Below are 22,991 nucleotides of genomic sequence, written 5' to 3'. Positions count from 1 at the left end.
CCGAGGACATGAAATTCCCCTCAGCTCCGGAGTCCACACAAAGCTCGACTGTTAGAGAGTAAGAGCCTAATATGATTGTCCCCTTGAAGGACAGCATGGAGGAAAATGCCACGGTGTCTAGAGAACCTCCTCCAACGGTTACTAGACGCGATCGGTTACCCAACCGCCGTGGACATTTATTGGCATAATGTCCCTCTTGTTGGCAATTTCTGCAAACCACGGGTACTCAAGCGGTCCGAGACTTAGGTCCCGCTCGAGACACCTCCATGGCCTCATGGGAGTCGGACGCCTGAACGGAAGATTTTAGAGGTCTGGCAAAGGTGGGAGCCAGCCGAAACCTCTGCCTACACTGGGCCCGCTCCAACCTCCACTCGTTAAAACGGAGGTCGATGCGGGTAGATATAGAAATAAGCTCCTCCAGTGTGGCGGGAATCTCCCTGGTGGCCAAGGCGTCCTTCACATGGTCTGCCAGTCCTCTCCAGAACACCGGAATAAGGACTTTATCCGGCCACTCCAGCTCCGAGACCAGAGTCCGGAATTTGACGGCGAACTGGCTGACCATGGACGAACCCTGGGTTGTTGCCAACAATTGGAGCGCGGTATCGTGGGTGACACGAGGTCCCAAAAAGACCTGTTTCAGAGCGTCCAGGAAGAGAGGAGCACTCTGCACCACACGATCATTGCGTTCCCATAGCGGCGTTGCCCACTCCAACGCCCTGCCCGACAAAAGGGATAAAATAAATCCCACTTTCGCCTGTTCCGTAGGAAAACGTGCAGCCAGAAGCTCAAGATGTATGGAGCACTGACTCACGAATCCCCGACATTGCATACTGTCACCAGCAAACATGTCTGGAAGTGGGAGATGGGATTAAGTCGGAGCAGGGGTGGCAGAGGACAAACTGGCTGCAGCTACACTTGCAGCCTGAACAGCGACTGCGGTAACATCCACAGCTGAGGTTGTGCGCTCGAGAGCCGCCAACCTACCCTCCAGCTGCTGGATGTACTGCTGTAAACGCTGACCGTCCGCCATTTACTAGCCAGACCCGGGCGCTAGTGTACTGTTAGGGCTAGCGGAACGCACCGAGAAAATAGAGATGTTTATTAAGAAAGGTGCGTTCGCAGCCCGGGGTCCACCGTGCTGGAGGAACCTGCTGCTAGCGAATGGCGGCACTGTTAGGCGGTATAGGCTAGCTCTGTTACTCCACAGAGTAGCCGTGAAAGGGAAACACTGCGCCTTGTTAGCCTCACAGGAGCACAAGCTTACTGCCAAACCGATAGCAGTCAGTGGTTATGTAACATGCAATCTCCTCACCGGAGAAGCCGGTATTCTAGGGGCTTATTTCAGCCGGGTCCCTGAACACACTCATACAATCTCCTCACCGGAGGTGCCGGTATTCTAGGGGCTTATTTCAGCCAGGTCCCTGAACACACTCATACATAACCACACTGGCGCAAAGCACATAAATGACTTGATACTAGCGCATGGCCGTGCGGCCATGCGAGCCTTAAATAGCTGCAGCACGTTTAGGACCTTTCAAAGAAGGACCAATGGAGAGCTGCAGCACCTGAGCATGTGACCCCAGATCTTCACTGAGAGATCTTGCCCTGGGCATGCTCAGAGTGCAAAGCAGGATTTAGTCCTAGCACCTACAAGGACCTTAGCTGCAGCATCTGATCATGTGACCCTCGATCTCCACTGAGAGATCTTACTCTGGGCATGCTCAGAACGTGAAAAGCAGGACTTAGCCCAAGAAGCGTCCGCTCGCCCCGGCTCCCAGCACTGACTTCAATGGCAGAAGCAGGAAATGCAGCAGTAACTCTTAGCACAGAGTCAGACTGAGCAAGACGCTGGGATCGATGTCTCTGCTGAGCAGGCTCCACTGCGGCAGGAGAAGAATGGGAGACCGCAGCGGAGATGGCCCGAGATTCCCACTGTGCAGCGGCAGGAGCTCGACCCCTAACACTCGGTATCAGAATTCCGATACCGCGAATATCGTCCGATACTTGCGGTATCGGAATGCTCAACACTAGTTGAAAAGCATACCAAGTTTTGTTACAGGCTGAGATAGTAAAGTTCAGTTTGGAAAAGCTGGATGACATACCTGCAGGGAGAATAGATAAATATACTGTAAGACTCATGCTGGTGTGGTAGTTGGAGGCAGGTATATCTTGCCCAGGTGTTTGTCCTATGTGAATTAGGCCACTCAGTATCTTCAGAGTGCTAATGGGTTAATGATTGCAGGAATAAAAGATGACCAACTGGGTGTTTCCAGTGTCTGCCTGGGGCACACAGATTGCCTGCCTGTGTGGGACAAACGTGAGTGAAGAGCTCTGCTCAAGAAATTGTGTGATGTTAGCTGGGTGGGAGAAGCCCCCCAGTTGTTGAGATAGCAACGTATTTGTTTAGTTAGTGCCGGACAGGCTAGGATTTATTTTTATGTTTTGTTTTTTGTGTTGCTTTCACGTTAATAAATCTGACCTGAGGTCAGCCTGCTCAGAAACCTGCTGTACGCCTCAGATTCAATGCACAAACCACGTGTCCTTTGACCCCAGCAAAGGCGATCCCAGAGTGTTTTGTCACATTGTGGTGGAGAATGCGGGCATACCGTGGAACAGGCGACAGCATGGAAGACGTGGTGAAAGCCTTAGTACAGTCCACTGCCGTACAGCAGCAGGCCACTGCCGCACAGCACGAAGCTAATCGCTTGATGGCCGCACAGCTGAAGGAGTTACTGGACATGACGGTTGCAGACCGCCAACTTCTCCAACAGGTGGCGCAGCGCCTGGTGAGCATGCCAGACGCTGACCCGGAAGCAGAGTCCAGAAGGATCCATGTGAGTCGATACTGGCAAAAGCTGACTGCAGAAGATGACGTCGAGGCATACCTGACAACGTTTGAGCGGACGGCATTGAGAGAGAAGTGGCCGAAGGCACGATGGGCCGATTTGATTGCCCTGTTTCTCTCCGGCGAGGCCCAAAAAGCTTACCATGATTTGGACCCGGAGGTCGCTCAGGACTTTGAGAAGCTGAAAGCTGAGATCCTGGCCTGGCTGGGTGTGACGACGGCTGTCCGTGCACAGAGGGTACATCAGTGGACATACCAGCAAGATAAACCGGCGCGGTCTCAGATGTTCAACCTGATCTACTTGACAAAGAAATGGCTGCAACCCGAGGTACTGACAATACCCGAAATAATCCAGCGGGTTGTCCTGGACAAGTACCTGAGAGTACTACCCCCAGCGCTGAAAAGGTGGGTAAGCCAAGGAAATCCCACGACAGCGGATCAACTTGTGGAGTTGGTCGAGCGTTATTCCGTGGCAGAAGGACTTCCCGACGACACCGCCAACCCCCGGTCTTTGCCTCCTCCTCGTGGAACCGGTAAGACTGTTCCAGGGTCCACGGGTGAAGGAAAATCGCTTAAAATTGTGGGGGAGGAGTCCGGGACTGCTCGCACTCCGAGACCAAGAGTATTGGACGGTGGTCTCAGTAGGGGACCTGTTAGGTGTTTCCGCTGCCATGAGAAGGGTCATGTTTCTGCGAACTGTCCTGTTACCGCTGAACCCATGCAGTGCGACGTTATAGACTCTAGAAAACGCATGTCTTTGGTTACACAGCTAGTGAGTGTGAATGCGGGTCAAAATGATACAGTGAAACACCTGTGTGAATTATCTGTTGATGGGAAAAATGTTGTGGCATTACTAGACTCTGGAAGTGTGGTGACTCTGGTGAAAGCTAGTCTGGTGGCACTTCCGTCTGGTCCGTCTGACAAGTTTTCTGTGACGTGTGTGCATGGTGACACCCGCTCGTACATAACAGGGGTCATATGGATTTCTACTCCCTATGGGTCTGTGCAGCACAAAGTGGGACTCGTTCCCGCATTGTTACAGGATGTAATCCTGGGCAGGGATTTTCCCTATTTCTGGCAGTTGTGGGAGAATCAGTTGCTCCTTCACTGTAGCTGTACCCATGAATCTTCTCCCATGCCATCTGGAGGTCCCGAGTCCCTAGAGGAGACCCCACAGGAAGATGTTGCTGGGGAGGTTAGTGAATCTAACCTTCAGTACCCCTTCTCCATCATGGCGGGGGAAACAGAGGAAACTGAGGAACCTCAGCGAGAGGCGGAGGCAGACAGCCATCCGGCACCCTGCCTGCCAGATTTGGGAGTCCAGGTGGATGACTTCCACAGCGAGCAAATGAAAGATCCTACCCTGACTCCGGCTAGGAAAAATGTAAAAATGATAGATGGGGTACCCGTAGAACCTGACACTAGGCTAGCGTACCCGTATATGGTTCTTGAAAATGATTTGCTCTACCAGGTAGAAAAAAAAAGGGGAAGACACAGTGCAACGGTTAGTGGTACCCAAACCTTACCGGCGGAAGGTACTGGATTTGGCCCACGGACACATAATGGGGGGACATCTGGGGGTACAGAAAACCACAGAAAGGATATTGCATTGTTTTGTGTGGCCTGGAATACATTGTGATGTGCGTAACTATTGTGAGTCCTGTCCAGAGTGCCAAATCGCGGCCCCTAAATCTCAGTTCCGTAGCCCTTTGGTACCCCTTCCTATCATCGGTGTCCCTTTTGAGAGAATTGGGATGGATTTGGTTGGGCCCCTTCCCCGATCCGCACGTGGGCACCAACATATCCTCGTCATCGTGGACTATGCCACTCGTTACCCGGAAGCCGTCCCTTTGCGTAACACAGCTACCAAGACGATCGCCAAGGAATTGGTACAAGTGTTTAGTCGGGTGGGAATTCTAAAACAGATACTCACCGACCAGGGGACTCCCTTTATGTCGAGGGTAATGAAGGAGCTCTGCAGGCTCTTACAAATAGACCCGTTGCGTACGTCTGTCTATCACCCTCAAACAGATGGCCTGGTTGAGCGCTTCAACAAAACCTTAAAACAGATGCTCCGGAAGGCGATAGACAAAGATGGGAAGAACTGGGATTACTTGTTACCCTATTTGCTGTTTGCCATTAGGGAAGTTCCCCAGTCTTCCACAGGGTTTTCGCCTTTCGAACTGTTGTACGCCCGTCGTCCCCGGGGACTGCTGGACGTCGTAATTTACAGCATGAACTGGGAAACTCATCTCCAGAAGGTACAAGCGGTGATTGATGACCTGCGAGGTGCAGGTTTAACGGCAAACCTCAAGAAATGCCACATCGGGCTTGAAGAAGCCCGATACTTGGGCTACGTGATTGGCCGAGGAGTGGTTAAACCCCAGATCGACAAAATACAGGCAATTCAGGGCTGGCCACAACCAGTGAACAAGAAACAAGTGCAGGCTTTCCTGGGGATTGCCGGCTATTATCGCCGGTTCATACCCAATTTTGCAGCCATGGCTACTCCCTTGACGGATCTTACCAAGGGGAAGGGTTCCGTCATGGTAAAATGGACCTCAGCTGCTGAAGAGGCCTTCCACAGCCTGAAACGGGCTTTGTGCTCTCAGCCCGTACTAGTGACTCCTGATTTCAGCAGCGAGTTTGTGGTACAAACTGATGCCTCTGATACTGGTGTCGGAGCTGTACTTTCCCAGGTGAGGGATGGAGTCGAACACCCGGTCCTCTATCTCAGTCGGAAACTGAATGTACATGAGCAGAGGTATGCGGTGGTTGAAAAAGAGTGCCTAGCCATTAAATGGGCTCTCGACTCCCTCAAGTATTACCTGGCTGGTAGGAAGTTTAGGCTGGTCACAGACCATGCCCCTCTCAAGTGGATGCACCTCCACAAAGACCGTAATAGTCGGGTAACCCGGTGGTTCCTTGCCCTGCAGGCTTATTCTTTTACGGTGGAGCACCGACCTGGGGTGCAGATGGGGAACACCGATGCCCTATCCCGAGTGCACTGTTTCAAAAGTGTTCTTGCTCGACCGGAGTGGTCTGAGCAAGGGGGGGGGGGATATGTAAGACTCATGCTGGTGTGGTAGTTGGAGGCAGGTATATCTCGCCCAGGTGTTTGTCCTATGTGAATTAGGCCACTCAGTATCTTCAGGGTGCTAATGGGTTAATGATTGCAGGAATAAAAGATGACCAGCTGGGTGTTTCCAGTGTCTGCCTGGGGCACACAGATTGCCTGCCTGTGTGGGACAAACGTGAGTGAAGAGCTCTGCTCAAGAAATTGTGTGATGTTAGCTGGGTGGGAGAAGCCCCCCAGTTGTTGAGATAGCAACGTATTTGTTTAGTTAGTGCCGGACAGGCTAGGATTTATTTTTATGTTTTGTTTTTTGTGTTGCTTTCACGTTAATAAATCTGACCTGAGGTCAGCCTGCTCAGAAACCTGCTGTACGCCTCAGATTCAATGCACAAACCACGTGTCCTTTGACCCCAGCAAAGGCGATCCCAGAGTGTTTTGTCACAATACATACTGATTAGAGTGCGATGATGGCAGGGTACAATCTCTATACATCATTCTGGAATTAATTCTGAGCAGTACACTTCTATGATACACTGGGCAGACTGACGTCTTGGCTTACATATGTTATATATACTCGAGTATATACAGTAATTGAATCCAGACAAATTTCTCACTACTTTATGTTGTGTTATATATACCACCGAAATGTACCCAAGACCACTTAGTACTGTATGGATGAGCAATATAATACCAAAAAAAAGTGACAACTTTTTTGAGGGTCATATACCACCGAAATTCACCCAAACACATGTATTAGTCTATAGATGACCAATATAATACCAATAAATTTTGAACAATTTTTTTGAGGGTTACATACCATCTAAATGTACCCAAGAAGACATAATACTCTATGGATGAGCAATTTAATATATACCTAAGAATATCCAAGAACAGAGATGGGTGAGTTTGTTTGGAAAGATCTCAAGTCTCAAATTCGACATGAACATTGCACATTTGGATTCATCTTCAGATTGCAATAATTTTCCTCAAATTCGACAAAATTTGGTAAATTATCGAGTTTCTAGTAATGCTTTTGCTAGGACTTTAGCTAGGATAGTGGTGCTGCTTAAGTGCAGGGGATGTGTTTCAAGATGGGAGAGAGTGGGGAAGGGAGCAATCGACTGTTATCCTTTTTTTCTTATTAATATGTGGAGATGATGGCCGCCAATAAGCGCACATAAACCATCCACAACATCCAGACACAAGGGCTTGTGTTATTGGCTGCCGAAGTCACATGTCTCTCTCTATATAAACTGCGGACATGTAGATTCACCGCCATTTTGTGAGTGTAACAGTGTAGTGAGGCAACTGCTGCAGCAAGTAGTCAGATAGTTAGCTAGTCGGTTTAATAGCAGCTAGTTAAGATAGATAGGATCCTCTATCAGATCATACTCCCAGCAAATAAATTTGTAGTGCTAATTCTGTGGCGCAGCCACAAATCACCACTTTAGCATATAATAATAATAATCTTTATTTATATAGCGCCAACATATTCCGCAGCGCTTTACAGTTTAACAGTTTCAAACACAAAAGTCATAAGTAACAACGTTAACAATACAATAATTAAAGCAAAATAAGACGACCCTGCTCGTGAGAGCTTACAATCTACAATGAGGTGGGGGAGATGCAAAGTACAGGTGTGTATTTACAATGATGTATTTACAATCATGGTCCAGCCATCTTCAGGGGGTGGGGAATAGATGGGGATAGTGAATGGGCTACACACACACAAACATAACATAACTTTGATTAGTGAATGTGATAGGCCGCTCTGAACAAATGTGTTTTGAGCAAGCGCCTAAAACTATGCAAATTATGGATGGTCCTAATATCTTGGGGTAGAGCATTCCAGAGGATATGAATTCATAGTGCTGCTGATTCTGTGATACAGTGACCAGTCGTCACTTCAGCATATAAATCCATAGAGCTGCTGATGTTTTGCTATAGCAACCAGTCGCCACTTCAGCTTATAAATCCTTTGTGCTAATTATGTAGTCCAGCTACCAGTCCACATTTCAGCAAATAAATACTGATTGTTAATTTAAAAGGGTACATCCAACATGAGTGGGAAAAAGTGAGGTCATGGTGGAAATAGGAATAGGCATGGTGTTTGAGGTGTACATGGGGTAAGTGGTAATGTTACTGAAAGCTCTTCTAAACAAACACCGACTTATCCTATCCAAAGAAAAAAGACAACATCCTTTACTGGATGGGCTACTCGACTCCCTTTCATTGATATGCCTTGTAGATGAGGACCAGTAAGAGCATGTGCTTCAGTGGATGGCAAGCGCTGCATCAAGTGGCCTCTCCTCCTGTTACTCCACCTTAACATCATGCACAATACAGTCCTCAAAGGTGGCACACCAACTAACCTTGCTACCCCAGGTCACAATACACTACCCAACTGACTGTGGAGGACCACAAATGGATGAGTTTGCAGACCTGTACACATATTCTATTCCATGGGCATCAGAGATTTGCTCCAAAGATTTACAGACTCAAGAAGAGTAAAGTACCTGCCCCAAATTTCTTTCAGTTGCATCAGGGGCCAGACACAGCCGGGTCCAAGCAGGTTCCATACCCTCAACCTGATGTTAATCCCCAGGGCTGGAGGTGATCATGATGAGACTCAGATACCTGAGGTACACGCGTACAATACTGTACTGTCAGCGCAGGAAGAGCAGGAGGGTGACTTTCAGAGTGAGGAGTATGAGAACAGAGATGATAATGATGAGGTTGTAGATCCCACTTGGTGTGAACCCAAAGTATGCAGTTGAGTAGCTCAACAAAGGAGGTGGAGGAGGAGGAAGACGAGAAGGCAGGACTGCCACTAGAAATTTCGGGGCCCCAAACTGGGGGGCCCTTTTGAGACTCCACCCAGGTTCCACCCAAGCCCTGCCTCCATGCTCCACCCCTCGAACTGTCCACAATCCCACCGCTCTCTCTTGGAAAAACTCCACTTCTCACCTATCACACATTAACAGTTCCAATCACCAGATCACACATATAGCAGGCAGCTTTTGCTTTGGCCAAAAGATTTTTTAAGCAGCCACCTAGGGTTGAGCGACCTTGACCTTTTTAGAGTGGAGTCGTGTTTCGCGAAACCCGACTATCTTAGAAGTCGAGTCGAGTGGAATCGGCCGATTATCACGAAAAGTCGGGTATCGCCCGAAACACGAAACCCAATGCAAGTCAATGGGGGAGCATAGTCGGCAGTGAGTGGAGGCCAGGAAAACACCTACACTGCCCATTTTAATGGCAAAAACATCCATTCTTTTTACTGAAGCTTGTCAATCGTAATTTAGCTTATAATAATTGGAAGGCATTTGAAATTGGGGGTCATTTGGCTAAAGTTGTGGGGGGTAGAGCTGGTTCAAGTAATTAGTGGGCCCAGGAAATCTGGAACGCGTCATGGCAGTGGAGCAGGGAGAGGAAAGTATTTCAACTTTGCAAGTGCTGTGATCCTGAGCAAGCAGGGGGGGCCCACTCGTTGGCACTGGTCACAATCTTGCTGTGTAGCGTGCACGGGGAATTTAGCATTATGGGTCAATGTACCAGCAGACTCATCTATCACTGGCTGGGCAATGGGCAGGATGAGGAGGAAACACAGATATAGGCCCAAAGAATAAAGTGGGCTAAATGCAGTTCAAAATTGGTAACACAGGACTAACCAGGGGGCATTACAGTGGAGGACAACTGGAATGAGAGGCTGACACAGAGAGTAGGCCCAAATCAGTAAGTAGTCGAAATGCAGTTCAAAATTGGCAACCGTAGTAAACAGGCGGCACAGCTTTGTTCAGTGGAGGAGAACAGCAAGGAGTGGCAGACACCGATAGTAGGCCCCAACCCAACTAGTACGCCAAATGCAGTTGTTCCATTTAACCACAATTTAATGAGAGCCTGAAGATAGAAGCTCAGGAAAGGCAACCTGGAGAAAACCTTGTAGTGTAACACACCATCTCTCTACACCCCATACCCAATTTGTAGGCCTAATGCAGTGTAGTTTCCAACAACTACTAAACGAGAGCAGGAAGATCGAAGCAATGGCGAGGAAACCTGGGGAACACCTTGGAGTGGAACACACCATCTCTCTACACCCCATACCCAATTTGTAGGCCTAATGCACTGTAGTTTCCAACAACTACTAAACGAGAGCATTAAGATCGCAGCAATGGCGAGGAAACCTGGGGAACACCTTGGAGTGGAACACACCATCTCTCTACACCCCATACCCAATTTGTAGGCCTAATGCACTGTAGTTTCCAACAACTACTAAACGAGAGCATTAAGATCGCAGCAATAGCGAGGAAACCTGGGGAACACCTTGGAGTGGAACACACCATCTCTCTACACCCCATACCCAATTTGTAGGCCTAATGCACTGTAGTTTCCAACAACTACTAAACGAGAGCATTAAGATCGCAGCAATGGCGAGGAAACCTGGGGAACACCTTGGAGTGGAACACACCATCTCTCTACACCCCATACCCAATTTGTAGGCCTAATGCACTGTAGTTTCCAACAACTACTAAACGAGAGCAGGAAGATCGAGGCAATGGCGAGGAAACCTGGGGAACACCTTGGAGTGGAACACACCATCTCTCTACACCCCATACCCAATTTGTAGGCCTAATGCAGTGTAGTTTCCAACAACTACTAAACGAGAGCAGGAAGATCGAAGCAATGGCGAGGAAACCTGGGGAACACCTTGGAGTGGAACACACCATCTGTCTACACCCCATACCCAATTTGTAGGCCTAATGCAGTGTAGTTTCCAACAACTACTAAACGAGAGCAGGAAGATCGAAGCAATGGCGAGGAAACCTGGGGAACACCTTGGAGTGGAACACACCATCTCTCTACACCCCATACCCAATTTGTAGGCCTAATGCACTGTAGTTTCCAACAACTACTAAACGAGAGCATTAAGATCGCAGCAATGGCGAGGAAACCTGGGGAACACCTTGGAGTGGAACACACCATCTCTCTACACCCCATACCCAATTTGTAGGCCTAATGCACTGTAGTTTCCAACAACTACTAAACGAGAGCAGGAAGATCGAGGCAATGGCGAGGAAACCTGGGGAACACCTTGGAGTGGAACACACCATCTCTCTACACCCCATACCCAATTTGTAGGCCTAATGCACTGTAGTTTCCAACAACTACTAAACGAGAGCAGGAAGATCGAGGCAATGGCGAGGAAACCTGGGGAACACCTTGGAGTGGAACACACCATCTCTCTACACCCCATACCCAATTTGTAGGCCTAATGCAGTGTAGTTTCCAACAACTACTAAACGAGAGCAGGAAGATCGAAGCAATGGCGAGGAAACCTGGGGAACACCTTGGAGTGGAACACACCATCTGTCTACACCCCATACCCAATTTGTAGGCCTAATGCAGTGTAGTTTCCAACAACTACTAAACGAGAGCAGGAAGATCGAAGCAATGGCGAGGAAACCTGGGGAACACCTTGGAGTGGAACACACCATCTCTCTACACCCCATACCCAATTTGTAGGCCTAATGCACTGTAGTTTCCAACAACTACTAAACGAGAGCATTAAGATCGCAGCAATGGCGAGGAAACCTGGGGAACACCTTGGAGTGGAACACACCATCTCTCTACACCCCATACCCAATTTGTAGGCCTAATGCACTGTAGTTTCCAACAACTACTAAACGAGAGCAGGAAGATCGAAGCAATGGCGAGGAAACCTGGGGAACACCTTGGAGTGGAACAAACCATCTCTCTACACCCCATACCCAATTTGTAGGCCTAATGCACTGTAGTTTCCAACAACTACTAAACGGGAGCATTAAGATCGCAGCAATGGCGAGGAAACCTGGGGAACACCTTGGAGTGGAACACACCATCTCTCTACACCCCATACCCAATTTGTAGGCCTAATGCACTGTAGTTTCCAACAACTACTAAACGAGAGCATTAAGATTGCAGCAATGGCGAGGAAACCTGGGAAACACCTTGGAGTGGAACACACCATCTCTCTACACCCCATACCCAATTTGTAGGCCTAATGCACTGTAGTTTCCAACAACTACTAAACGAGAGCAGGAAGATCGAAGCAATGGCGAGGAAACCTGGGGAACACCTTGGAGTGGAACACACCATCTCTCTACACCCTATACCCAATTTGTTGGCCTAATGCAGTGTAGTTTCCAACAACTACTAAACGAGAGCAGGAAGATCGAAGCAATGGCGAGGAAACCTGGGGAACACCTTGGAGTGGAAGACACCATCTCTCTACACACCATACCCAATTTGTAGGCCTAATGCAGTGTAGTTTCCAACAACTACTAAACGAGAGCAGGAAGATCGAAGCAATGGCGAGGAAACCTGGGGAACACCTTGGAGTGGAACACACCATCTCTCTACACCCCATACCCAATTTGTAGGCCTAATGCACTGTAGTTTCCAACAACTACTAAACGAGAGCATTAAGATCGCAGCAATGGCGAGGAAACCTGGGGAACACCTTGGAGTGGAACACACCATCTCTCTACACCCCATACCCAATTTGTAGGCCTAATGCACTGTAGTTTCCAACAACTACTAAACGAGAGCAGGAAGATCGAAGCAATGGCGAGGAAACCTGGGGAACACCTTGGAGTGGAACACACCATCTCTCTACACCCTATACCCAATTTGTAGGCCTAATGCAGTGTAGTTTCCAACAACTACTAAACGAGAGCAGGAAGATCGAAGCAATGGCGAGGAAACCTGGGGAACACCTTGGAGTGGAACACACCATCTCTCTACACCCCATACCCAATTTGTAGGCCTAATGCAGTGTAGTTTCCAACAACTACTAAACGAGAGCAGGAAGATCGAAGCAATGGCGAGGAAACCTGGGGAACACCTTGGAGTGGAACACACCATCTCTCTACACCCCATACCCAATTTGTAGGCCTAATGCACTGTAGTTTCCAACAACTACTAAACGAGAGCATTAAGATCGCAGCAATGGCGAGGAAACCTGGGGAACACCTTGGAGTGGAACACACCATCTCTCTACACCCCATACCCAATTTGTAGGCCTAATGCACTGTAGTTTCCAACAACTACTAAACGAGAGCAGGAAGATCGAAGCAATGGCGAGGAAACCTGGGGAACACCTTGGAGTGGAACAAACCATCTCTCTACACCCCATACCCAATTTGTAGGCCTAATGCAGTGTAGTTTCCAAAAACTACTAAACAAGAGCAGGAAGATCGAAGCAATGGCGAGGAAACCTGGGGAACACCTTGGAGTGGAACACACCATCTCTCTACACCCCATACCCAATTTGTAGGCCTAATGCAGTGTAGTTTCCAACAACTACTAAACGAGAGCAGGAAGATCGAAGCAATGGCGAGGAAACCTGGGGAACACCTTGGAGTGGAACACACCATCTCTCTACACCCCATACCCAATTTGTAGGCCTAATGCACTGTAGTTTCCAACAACTACGAAACGAGAGCATTAAGTTCGCAGCAATGGCGAGGAAACCTGGGGAACACCTTGGAGTGGAACACACCATCAATCTACACCCCATACCCAATTTGTAGGCCTAATGCACTGTAGTTTCCAACAACTACTAAACGAGAGCATTAAGATCGCAGCAATGGCGAGGAAACCTGGGGAACACCTTGGAGTGGAACACACCATCTCTCTACACCCCATACCCAATTTGTAGGCCTAATGCACTGTAGTTTCCAACAACTACTAAACGAGAGCATTAAGATCGCAGCAATGGCGAGGAAACCTGGGGAACACCTTGGAGTGGAACACACCATCTCTCTACACCCCATACCCAATTTGTAGGCCTAATGCACTGTAGTTTCCAACAACTACTAAACGAGAGCAGGAAGATCGAAGCAATGGCGAGGAAACCTGGGGAACACCTTGGAGTGGAACACACCATTTCTCTACACCCCATACCCAATTTGTAGGCCTAATGCAGTGTAGTTTCCAACAACTACTAAACGAGAGCAGGAAGATCGAAGCAATGGCGAGGAAACCTGGGGAACACCTTGGAGTGGAACACACCATCTCTCTACACCCCATACCCAATTTGTAGGTTTAATGCACTGTAGTTTCCAACAACTACTAAACGAGAGCATTAAGATTGCAGCAATGGCGAGGAAACCTGGGGAACACCTTGGAGTGGAACACAACATCTCTCTACACTCCATACCCAATTTGTAGGCCTAATGCACTGTAGTTTCCAACAACTACTAAACGAGAGCAGGAAGATCGAAGCAATGGCGAGGAAACCTGGGGAACACCTTGGAGTGGAACACACCATCTCTCTACACCCCATACCCAATTTGTAGGCCTAATGCAGTGTAGTTTCCAACAACTGCTAAACGAGAGCAGGAAGATCGAAGCAATGGCGAGGAAACCTGGGGAACACCTTGGAGTGGAACACACCATCTCTCTACACCCCATACCCAATTTGTAGGCCTAATGCACTGTAGTTTTCAACAACTACTAAACGAGAGCATTAAGATCGCAGCATTGGCGAGGAAACCTGGGGAACACCTTGGAGTGGAACACACCATCTCTCTACACCCCATACCCAATTTGTAGGCCTAATGCACTGTAGTTTCCAACAACTACTAAACGAGAGCATTAAGATCGCAGCAATGGCGAGGAAACCTGGGGAACACCTTGGAGTGGAACACACCATCTCTCTGCACACCATACCCAATTTGTAGGCCTAATGCACTGTATTTTCCAACAACTACTAAACGAGAGCATTAAGATCGCAGCAATGGCGAGGAAACCTGGGGAACACCTTGGAGTGGAACACACCATCTCTCTACACCCCATACCCAATTTGTAGGCCTAATGCACTGTAGTTTCCAACAACTACTAAACGAGAGCATTAAGTTCGCAGCAATGGCGAGGAAACCTGGGGAACACCTTGGAGTGGAACACACCATCTCTCTACACCCCATACCCAATTTGTAGGCCTAATGCACTGTAGTTTCCATCAACTACTAAACGAGAGCATTAAGATCGCAGCAATGGCGAGGAAACCTGGGGAACACCTTGGAGTGGAACACACCATCTCTCTACACCCCATACCCAATTTGTAGGCCTAATGCACTGTAGTTTCCAACAACTACTAAACGAGAGCATTAAGATCGCAGCAATGGCGAGGAAACCTGGGGAACACCTTGGAGTGGAACACACCATCTCTCTACACCCCATACCCAATTTGTAGGCCTAATGCACTGTAGTTTCCAACAACTACTAAACGAGAGCATTAAGATCGCAGCAATGGCGAGGAAACCTGGGGAACACCTTGGAGTGGAACACACCATCTCTCTACACCCCATACCCAATTTGTAGGCCTAATGCACTGTAGTTTCCAACAACTACTAAACGAGAGCATTAAGATCGCAGCAATGGCGAGGAAACCTGGGGAACACCTTGGAGTGGAACACACCATCTCTCTACACCCCATACCCAATTTGTAGGCCTAATGCAGTGTAGTTTCCAACAACTACTAAACGAGAGCAGGAAGATCGAAGCAATGGCGAGGAAACCTGGGGAACACCTTGGAGTGGAACACACCATCTCTCTACACCCCATACCCAATTTGTAGGCCTAATGCACTGTAGTTTCCAACAACTACTAAACGAGAGCATTAAGATCGCAGCAATGGCGAGGAAACCTGGGGAACACCTTGGAGTGGAACACACCATCTCTCTACACCCCATACCCAATTTGTAGGCCTAATGCACTGTAGTTTCCAACAACTACTAAACGAGAGCAGGAAGATCGAAGCAATGGCGAGGAAACCTGGGGAACACCTTGGAGTGGAACAAACCATCTCTCTACACCCCATACCCAATTTGTAGGCCTAATGCAGTGTAGTTTCCAAAAACTACTAAACAAGAGCAGGAAGATCGAAGCAATGGCGAGGAAACCTGGGGAACACCTTGGAGTGGAACACACCATCTCTCTACACCCCATACCCAATTTGTAGGCCTAATGCAGTGTAGTTTCCAACAACTACTAAACGAGAGCAGGAAGATCGAAGCAATGGCGAGGAAACCTGGGGAACACCTTGGAGTGGAACACACCATCTCTCTACACCCCATACCCAATTTGTAGGCCTAATGCACTGTAGTTTCCAACAACTACTAAACGAGAGCATTAAGTTCGCAGCAATGGCGAGGAAACCTGGGGAACACCTTGGAGTGGAACACACCATCAATCTACACCCCATACCCAATTTGTAGGCCTAATGCACTGTAGTTTCCAACAACTACTAAACGAGAGCATTAAGATCGCAGCAATGGCGAGGAAACCTGGGGAACACCTTGGAGTGGAACACACCATCTCTCTACACCCCATACCCAATTTGTAGGCCTAATGCACTGTAGTTTCCAACAACTACTAAACGAGAGCATTAAGATCGCAGCAATGGCGAGGAAACCTGGGGAACACCTTGGAGTGGAACACACCATCTCTCTACACCCCATACCCAATTTGTAGGCCTAATGCACTGTAGTTTCCAACAACTACTAAACGAGAGCAGGAAGATCGAAGCAATGGCGAGGAAACCTGGGGAACACCTTGGAGTGGAACACACCATTTCTCTACACCCCATACCCAATTTGTAGGCCTAATGCAGTGTAGTTTCCAACAACTACTAAACGAGAGCAGGAAGATCGAAGCAATGGCGAGGAAACCTGGGGAACACCTTGGAGTGGAACACACCATCTCTCTACACCCCATACCCAATTTGTAGGTTTAATGCACTGTAGTTTCCAACAACTACTAAACGAGAGCATTAAGATCGCAGCAATGGCGAGGAAACCTGGGGAACACCTTGGAGTGGAACACACCATCTCTCTACACTCCATACCCAATTTGTAGGCCTAATGCACTGTAGTTTCCAACAACTACTAAACGAGAGCAGGAAGATCGAAGCAATGGCGAGGAAACCTGGGGAACACCTTGGAGTGGAACACACCATCTCTCTACACCCCATACCCAATTTGTAGGCCTAATGCAGTGTAGTTTCCAACAACTGCTAAACGAGAGCAGGAAGATCGAAGCAATGGCGAGGAAACCTGGGGAACACCTTGGAGTGGAACACACCATCTCTCTACACCCCATACCCAATTTGTAGGCCTAATGCACTGTAGTTTTCAACAACTACTAAACGAGAGCATTAAGATCGCAGCATTGGCGAGGAAACCTGGGGAACACCTTGGAGTGGAACACACCATCTCTCTACACCCCATACCCAATTTGTAGGCCTAATGCACTGTAGTTTCCAACAACTACTAAACAAGAGCATTAAGATCGCAGCAATGGCGAGGAAACCTGGGGAACACCTTGGAGTGGAACACACCATCTCTCTGCACCCCATACCCAATTTGTAGGCCTAATGCACTGTATTTTCCAACAACTACTAAACGAGAGCATTAAGATCGCAGCAATGGCGAGGAAACCTGGGGAACACCTTGGAGTGGAACACACCATCTCTCTACACCCCATACCCAATTTGTAGGCCTAATGCACTGTAGTTTCCAACAACTACTAAACGAGAGCATTAAGTTCGCAGCAATGGCGAGGAAACCTGGGGAACACCTTGGAGTGGAACACACCATCTCTCTACACCCCATACCCAATTTGTAGGCCTAATGCACTGTAGTTTCCAACAACTACTAAACGAGAGCATTAAGATCGCAGCAATGGCGAGGAAACCTGGGGAACACCTTGGAGTGGAACACACCATCTCTCTACACCCCATACCCAATTTGTAGGCCTAATGCACTGTAGTTTCCAACAACTACTAAACGAGAGCATTAAGATCGCAGCAATGGCGAGGAAACCTGGGGAACACCTTGGAGTGGAACACACCATCTCTCTACACCCCATACCCAATTTGTAGGCCTAATGCACTGTAGTTTCCAACAACTACTAAACGAGAGCATTAAGATCGCAGCAATGGCGAGGAAACCTGGGGAACACCTTGGAGTGGAACACACCATCTCTCTACACCCCATACCCAATTTGTAGGCCTAATGCACTGTAGTTTCCAACAACTACTAAACGAGAGCATTAAGATCGCAGCAATGGCGAGGAAACCTGGGGAACACCTTGGAGTGGAACACACCATCTCTCTACACCCCATACCCAATTTGTAGGCCTAACGCACTGTAGTTTCCAACAACTACTAAATGAGAGCAGGAAGATCGAAGCAATGGAGAGGAAACCTGGGGAACACCTTGGAGTGTAACACACCGTCTCTCTACACCCCATACCCAATTTGTAGGCCTAATGCACTGTAGTTTCCAACAACTACTAAACGAGAGCAGGAAGATCGAAGCAATGGAGAGGAAACCTGGGGAAAACCTTGGAGTGGAACACACCATCTCTCTACACCCCATACCCAATTTGTAGGCCTAATGCACTGTAGTTTCCAACAACTACTAAACGAGAGCCGGAAGATCGCAGCAATGGCGAGGAAACCTGGGGAACACCTTGGAGTGGAACACACCATCTCTACACCCCAGACCCAACTTGTAGGCCGAATGCAGTGTTGTTTTCAACAACTACTTAAGAAGAGCCTGAAGATCAAAGCTCAGAAAAGGCAACCCGGGGAACACCTTGGAGCGGCAGACACTGGTAGTAGGCTGTAAACCCCAAATTTTGGTCAATGGAGTTTATGAAATGTTCCAGGGGTACACAGGCAGCATTGGTGTGGTAAGCGGAGGACAATTTATATTTGGGACTGCAGACAGACTTTGTAGGCTGTCCCCTGTGGACCATGCATCCACAACATTAACCCAGTGCGCCGTAATGGACATCTAACCTTTCGTGGACATGCCTACTGGTCCATGCATCTGTTGTCAGGTGCACCTTTCTACTATTAGATAGCCAGAGAGCATGGACAATGCAGATTTTTACATGATGCTGTAGTGCTGGGATGGCTTTTCTTGCAAAAGAAGTGACGACTGGGTAGCTCTTACCGTGGTACAGCGTAGTCCATCTGGGCTTTATAATTGTAAAATAGAGAAAAAAAATTGGCTGTATGCACTTTAAAATAGGTTACAGGGGTACACGGGCGGCAGTGGTCTGGTCAGTGTAGTTGTAGTAGAAAGAAGGGACCGCAGACAGGCTTCGAAGGCCTAACATAACAAATTGGGCAGGCTGTAGGCACTTTTACATTGGTTCCAGGGGTACACGGGCAGCAGTACAATTGTCAGTGGAGGCCAAGTGGAAGGAGGGACCGCAGACAGGCTTCGAAGGCCTAACATAAAAAAATAGGGCTGTTGGCAATTTAAAATTGGTTCCAGGGGTACACGGGCAGCAGTACAATGGTCAGTGGAGGCCTAGTGGAAGGAGGGACCGCAGACAGGCTTTGAAGGCCTAACATAACAAAAATAGGGGTGCAGGAAATTTAACATTGGTTCCAGGGGTACACGGGCAGCAGTGGTCTGGTCAGTGTAGTAGTAGTGGAAAGAAGGGACTGCAGACAGGCTTCGAAGGCCTAACATAACAAAATTGGGCTGTTGGCAATTTAAAATTGGTTCCAGGGGTACACGGGCAGCAGTACAATGGTCAGTGGAGGCCTAGTGGAAGGAGGGACCGCAGACAGGCTTCGAAGGCCTAACATAACAAAAATAGGGGTGCAGGCAATTTAACATTGGTTCCAGGGGTACACGGGCAGCAGTGGTCTGGTCAGTGTAGTAGTACATAGTTATTAAGGTTGAAGGAAGACTATATGTCCATCTAGTTCAACCCATAGCCTAACTTAACATGCCCTAACATGTTGATCCAGAGGAAGGCAAAAAAAACCCATGTGCAAAGAGTAAGCTCCACATTGGGGAAAAAAATTCCTTCCCGACTCCACATACGGCAATCAGACTAGTTCCCTGGATCAACGCCCTATCAAGGAATCTAGTGTATATACCCTGTAACATTATACTTTTCCAGAAAGGTATCCAGTCCCCTCTTAAATTTAAGTAATGAATCACTCATTACAACATCACACGGCAGAGAGTTCCATAGTCTCACTGCTCTTACAGTAAAGAATCCGTGTCTGTTATTATGCTTAAACCTTTTTTCCTCCAACCGCAGAGGATGCCCCCTTGTCCCTGTTTCAGGTCTATGATTAAAAAGATCATCAGAAAGGTCTTTGTACTGTCCCCTCATATATTTATACATTAAAATGAGATCACCCCTTAGTCTTCGTTTTTCCAAACTAAATAGCCCCAAGTGTAATAACCTATCTTGGTATTGCAGACCCCCCAGTCCTCTAATAACCTTGGTCGCTCTTCTCTGCACCCGCTCCAGTTCAGCTATGTCTTTCTTATACACCGGAGACCAGAACTGTGCACAGTATTCTAAGTGTGGTCGAACTAGTGACTTGTATAGAGGTAAAATTATATTCTCCTCATGAGCATCTATGCCTCTTTTAATGCATCCCATTATTTTATTTGCCTTTGTAGCAGCTGCCTGACACTGGCCACTGAATTTAAGTTTGTCATCCACCCATACACCCAGGTCTTTTTCATTGACGGTTTTGCCCAGAGTTTTAGAATTAAGCACATAATTATACATCTTATTACTTCTACCCAAGTGCATGACCTTACATTTATCCCCATTAAAGCTCATTTGCCATTTATCAGCCCAAGCTTCTAGTTTACATAAATCATCCTGTAATATAAAATTGTCCTCCTCTGTATTGATTACCCTGCAGAGTTTAATGTCATCTGCAAATATTGAAATTCTACTCTGAATGCCCCCTACAAGGTCATTAATAAATATGTTAAAAAGAAGAGGGCCCAATACTGACCCCTGTGGTACCCCACTGCTAACCGCTACCCAGTCCGAGTGTGCTCCATTAATAACCACCCTTTGTTTCCTATCCCTGAGCCAGCTCTCAACCCACTTGCACATATTTTCCCCTATCCCCATTATTCTCATTTTATGTATCAACCTTTTGTGTGGCACCGTATCAAAAGCTTTTGAAAAGTCCATATACACTACATCCACTGGGTTCCCTTGGTCCAATCCGGAACTTACCTCTTCATAGAAACTGATCAAATTAGTCTGACATGAACGGTCCCTAGTAAACCCGTGCTGATATTGGGTCATGAGGTTATTCCTCTTCAGATACTCCAGTATAGCGTCCCTTAGAATGCCCTCCAGGATTTTACCCACAGTAGAGGTTAAGCTTACTGGCCTATAGTTTCCGAGTTCAGTTTTTGTTCCCTTTTTGAATATTGGCACCACATTTGCTATACGCCAGTCCTGTGGCACAGATCCTGTTATTATGGAGTCTTTAAAGATTAAAAATAATGGTCTATCAATGACTGTACTTAATTCCTGCAGTACTCGAGGGTGTATCCCATCCGGGCCCGGACATTTGTCAATTTTAGTGATTTTTAGACGCCGCCGCACTTCCTGCTGGGTTAAGCAGGTGACATTTAATTGGGAATTTTTATCACTAGACATTTTGTCTGCCATGGGATTTTCTTGTGTAAATACTGATGAAAAAAAGTCATTTAGCATATTGGCTTTTTCCTCATCCTCATCCACCATCTCACCCAGACTATTTTTAAGGGGGCCAACACTATCATTTTTTAGTTTCTTACTATTTATGTAGTTAAAGAATATTTTAGGATTATTTTTACTCTCTCTGGCAATGAGTCTCTCTGTCTCAATCTTTGCTGCCTTGATTTGCTTTTTACAGAATTTATGTAATTTTCTGTATTTATTTAATGCCTCCTCACTACCTACTTCCTTTAATTCTCTAAATGCTTTCTTTTTGTCCCTTATTGCGCCCCTTACAGCTCTATTTAGCCATATTGGTTTCCTCCTATTTCTAATATGTTTATTCCCATACGGTATATACTGTGCACAGGTCCTATCCAGGATGCTAATAAACGTCTCCCATTTTCTCTGTGCATTTTTGTGTCTCAGGATATCGTCCCAGTTAATTGCACCAAGATCCTCTCTCATCCGTTGGAAATTTGCCCTCCTGAAGTTTAGTGTCCTTGTAACCCCTCTACTACACATCTTTTTAAAGGATACATGAAAACTTATTATTTTGTGATCGCTATTTCCCAAGTAACCCCCAACCCTTATATTTGATATGCGGTCTGGCCTGTTGGTTAATATTAGGTCTAGCAGTGCCCCCCTTCTTGTTGGGTCCTGAACCAGTTGTGAAAGGTAATTGTCTCTCATAATTGTCAAAAACCGATTACCTTTGCTGGAACTGCAGGTTTCTGTTCCCCAATCTATTTCAGGGTAGTTGAAGTCCCCCATAATAATGACTTCTCCTTGAGTCGCAGCTTCATCTATTTGCTTTACGAGGATATTCTCCATTGCTTCCATTATTTTTGGAGATTTATAACAAACCCCTATCAGTAATTTATTATTTTTTCCCCCTCCCCTTATCTCCACCCACAGGGATTCTACATTTTCATTAAATTCACCTATATTATCGCGCAGGATGGGTTTTAAGGATGATTTTACATATAGACACACCCCTCCCCCTCGCTTATCTGTACGGTCATTTCTGAACAGGCTATAGCCCTGCAAGTTAACAGCCCAGTCATGGCTCTCATCCAGCCACGTTTCAGATATCCCCACCATGTCATAATTATGCTCCAACAACATTAGTTCTAATTCGTCCATTTTGTTGGCGAGGCTTCTGGCATTAGTATACATGCACTTTATGTTCCTCTCTGTACTTCTATTTCTTAAATTATTAACTGTTCTGACCCCACCCCCCATGCCACCGCCACCCCCAACTTCCTTATTTGTGCCCAGGACTCTGTCTGCACTATCTTCCCCTCCTATAAAATGAATACCCTCCCCCCCAGTTCCTAGTTTAAACACTCCTCCAACCTTCTAGCCATTCTCTCCCCCAGCACAGCTGCACCCTCCCCATTGAGGTGCAGCCCGTCCCTAGCGTAGAGCCTGTAGCCAACTGAGAAGTCGGCCCAGTTCTGCAGGAACCCAAACCCCTCTTTCCTACACCAATTCTTGAGCCACTTATTAACCTCCCTAATCTCCCGTTGCCTC

This window comes from Ranitomeya imitator, chromosome 4 (assembly GCF_032444005.1).
Source record: "Ranitomeya imitator isolate aRanImi1 chromosome 4, aRanImi1.pri, whole genome shotgun sequence".
Lineage (NCBI taxonomy): Eukaryota > Metazoa > Chordata > Amphibia > Anura > Dendrobatidae > Ranitomeya > Ranitomeya imitator.
Note: the sequence above shows the minus strand (reverse complement) of the source record.